This window comes from Macadamia integrifolia, chromosome 2 (assembly GCF_013358625.1).
Source record: "Macadamia integrifolia cultivar HAES 741 chromosome 2, SCU_Mint_v3, whole genome shotgun sequence".
Taxonomy (NCBI): domain Eukaryota; kingdom Viridiplantae; phylum Streptophyta; class Magnoliopsida; order Proteales; family Proteaceae; genus Macadamia; species Macadamia integrifolia.
Genome location: NC_056558.1, coordinates 10,214,516 through 10,218,638, shown reverse-complemented (window position 1 = coordinate 10,218,638; position 4,123 = coordinate 10,214,516). Strand labels below are relative to the sequence as shown.

Sequence of the window (4,123 nt, the reverse complement as noted above, 5' to 3'; positions counted from 1 at the left end):
ACGTGTGAGAGTTAGGTTCACAGTTCACACGTCACACGTCACAGGAATCCAAAACAAAGGGTGGCCCAGTAAGGCCCAACAAGTAAAAGCCTGAAAACGGCAAAAGGAAAAACCAAAAGAAAATAATTATGAAAGGAAAGAGGTGCAGACACAGTTTGGCTTATTAATAACTGACCGTTATTCTCTGCCCTAATCAATGAGACATCAGATCTCGTCGGCTAAGACAACACGAGAGAACGCACGGTCAGCCTCAGGCCCTCAGCGGGCAACCCGTTCGAATGCATGTGCTGACGTCAGGTAAGTCGATTTCCTTCACATTCTCTTCAATTCTTTTGGACCTGTCGCTTTCAAGTCGAGCCCCCAACCCTCCCTTCTCTTCTCTACTAATTAAACCCTGTGTACCACCCCCACACTCACTTCTCCCTTCACACTTTGCACCTCTCTCTCTCTCTCTCTCTCTCTCTATCTCTCTTTATGGGGAGAGAGAGGGACAGTTCTTCAGGTTGCAGATAAGAAAGTTGGAGAGAAGTTTATATACAGTAAGTGAGGAGACCTCAGGCTTTGATTTTAGAATAATGGAGTTTTTTTTTTTTTTTTTTTTGGGTTTCTGTTAAATGTTTTGATCTAATGGGTTACATTTCTACAAATCTCTCTCTTTCATCCCCTAAAAAAACCCAACCCTAATATAGTAAATCAATATTTTAAGGAAAATCAAGAACTGAGATTTCTGTAATATTTCCAGTAATATGCTCTTTCCTTTTTTTTTCTTCTTCTGTTTTTTCTTCTTCCTTTGCTGATCTTCAGTTACTACAGTCAATTTCTCTAAACTAATTTTTCTGTTTTTCTCATTTTAGGTCAGCCTGGTTACCCAAGAATTCCATTATCATGTATGGGTTTAAAGCTTCAAGTGTCAGAATCTTCTGCAGGAATGGAAACTTCTTTGATGAGATCTTAACCAACTTTTGGTTTCTCACTCTAGATTTTCCGATTTGGTCACCTTGATTAGGTGCTATCCTACCTGAGCTTTTTCTTTTCTCTTTCTTATCTTTTTTTTTTTTTTTTCTTAAATTAATGTTTCTCCTATGTGTCTTCTTGACCTTGTAAGACCTTTTTTCATAGTTGTCATCTTCATTCTCCATTTTGTGATTAACTCTCCATTATCAGCTACAGATGGAGGTTTTAGTTTTAAACTTTCCCTGTACCCGCCCAACTCACCTTCTCTCTTCCTGTCTATCCCTCCTGAGCTTTTCCTTTCCCTTGTTATTGTTTAATCAGATTAAGTTGAAACCCATTTCTCTATGCATTCCTCGTTTAATCTCTGGAAGTGGAAGAAAAACAAGAAAGGTGATGAGGCTATGAGACTGTGAGACTATTCGTTGAGATGTACTCAAGAGACCCAAGAAAATAGCCTTGTACTGCTTCTGATGACTTGTTTTAATTTTCTTACTTTTTAAGATTACCTTTTTGGTTTGTTTTTAGGGCCTCTGATGTTCTTTGTATTATGCGTACAGAAATATGCGTTTTGCAGACATCAATTTCGTTGTTTTATATGCTGTTGTCTGATGAAATAATACAGAGATTTATTCTCTCAGATGTGTGAGAAGTCTCCTCGTGACTTATTGAATGTACAGCATCTCCACTGTATTATTGCTCTCTCTCTCTCTCTCTCTCATACACACACATAAATTCCCTTATCCTATCTAGCTCTGTGGTTTATGAGGTAGAAAAAACTGTTGTAGCCATTAGGGTTACGATGTCTTGTACTCCATCATTTACATAAGTGGGTTGATTACGAACTTTAGATGTTTTGTAGTATATCGTTTACATAAGTGGTTGATTTTGAAGGGTGATGATTGGTTGGAAGTAAATTACCTGTATAGGGTTTCGCTAGTTACAATGTCTTGTATTCCATCACTTTACATAAGTGGGTTGATGTTTTGTATTACGTCGTTTACATAAGTGGTTGACTTCGATTTCAATTTCGAAGGGCCATGATGGGTTCGAAGGGTAAATTACTCATATGGAGTTTCACTATATATTTGTAGTAAGATTTTTTTTTTCTACAATTAATTATAGAGGTGTGAGTGTGAGAGTATAAATTTATTCTTCATTATAGCTAGTTCTCATCTTACCATGAACGATCTCATCTTACCATGAACGAAGACAGACAATCTTGTAAAATCACGGAAATCTTTGTGTGGAATTGTGTGCTTGTTTGAGAATCCAGTGAGAGTTTTCCCATCATTTAATTGTCCTCTCTTTTGGTCCCCTCTATCTTTTAATTCGTTTGTTTTCTTCTCTCATGCAAATGAGAGTGATTAATAGGGACCCAACAAGCGACACCATAATGGCAACCAGTACAGATTACAGACTAGAGCAGACTGAAGAGTAAGAGAAGAAAGAGAGGGAGAGGGAGAGGGAGAGAGAGACTGAACAGTAAGGTCAAGGACTCAAATCTTTGAATGGGAGATGAATCTAATGATATCAACCATAGCAGGCAGAGCAAGACTTCATCATTACTGATTACTTCATTAGCTAAAAAGCCCAAGTGAGTGTGATGGTACTGTACTATGATAATGGTGTTAGTTTGAAACTTTTAAAAGCTATATAGATCACATAATGGTGTAAAACTAACAAAACCCACCACCATATTTATAATGAGAGTAGCTTTTGTTGTAACGGTAGGAAGGGGTAAAGATAAAGTACGAGATCCATGAGTTTCTTCACTAATAGTTTATGGAATTGACTTGGCAAAAAGAGAAAAGATAAAACTACCGTTTGATGACATAATGGTTAAATGGAAATAGGACGGAAAAAGATGAAGTGCAGAGATAATTTTATAAGACAAAAAGGAATGATGATTCACACAAGTGGGTCTTGTCGTGGCCTTCTTGGGTTTTGCAAAGCTAACATCTTATCGTCCATTTCCTTCTGGTGGTGTTGACATTCATTAACAGCACAACATAGAAGACCACTAAATATTGTTTGATTCTCAGAAGGCCAGTAAATCTTATCCCTTAAGAACACATAGTGAAAAAATCAATGTTGTAGAAAATAAGAGCTTAAATCGATGTAGAAAGTAATGAAAGGCGCAAAGTAAATAAAGATAGATTTACTTTGTTTGACAAGATTACTTAAGTTCTTGATGAGATGAAATCTTCTTCATTATCAATGGAGGGTAAGATTATAATGGTTTGTTCTTACATATCTCTCAGATAATTATAAAGAAAAAACCATCACTATAAATTTTAAACCCTACAAAACTAGTCGTTTTGTAAGAATTTCAAGGTGGCACCAATTTGTCCCTTCGCATTGAGGGTTGGGACTGAGGATTGGCTGTTCTGATATAACTAATATGAATTTAAAAAAATTCAATTCTATAAATTGACTTATAAGGTGAGACAACCTAAGACTATATTAACCCACAATAAATGTTTTTTAAAATCGATATGGATCAACCCTTATATTGATTGATGTGTATCATAACAAATACCCCAACATATACCCAAAAAAATACACACACAACCTCTCTATTTTTATGCTATTTCCGTGTCTGATTCCCTCCATCTTTTCTGTTCAATTGATTCTTTAGTCTTCCCGGCCATGGCATCACCCCCATGTGTTGAATAGAGAGAGAGAGAGAGAGAGAGAGAGAGAGAGAGAGAGAGATCTACTTTTTACAATGAATATGTATATGATAAATGATGGTATCATGTGCCTGCCATGAGATTTGTTAAGGATTAATTTTGGTTGCTTAACATGAGGTGTCGCGCACTATTTAGACATCTTTTCCATGTCAAATCTATCTTGGGCTAAGGGTAATAACGTGCCCTTTTCATTTGCTTCTTTCTTGACTTCTCTTTACTCCACTTTGATTTTACGGGAGTAAGAAAAGAAAATAAAAAGAACCCAAAGGGCAAAGATAGGTTTATATATTTTTTTGGAAAAAATTATTATTTTTTTTTACTTTAGGACTTTTGGACATGGTAAAGGAATAATTCTTTCACCTAGGAAAGTTGGCACATAAATTTGGGAGAAAGTTTGTTCCACCCACGCGTGGTCATTTAAAAAAAAAAAAAAAAATCTGGTTGATTGAATCAAGTCATTTCAAATTGGAATCTAT

General features: G+C 36.1%; 1 long non-coding RNA gene across 1 annotated transcript; it reads left to right on the top strand.

Annotated features, from left to right (window-relative positions):
- The first annotated feature begins 201 nt into the window (after positions 1-201).
- LOC122056936 lies at positions 202-1,591 on the top strand. The gene is made up of 2 exons (XR_006133380.1): positions 202-539; positions 855-1,591. It is a non-coding gene; the product is annotated as an uncharacterized LOC122056936 (long non-coding RNA).
- Positions 1,592-4,123: the final 2,532 nt, after the last annotated feature.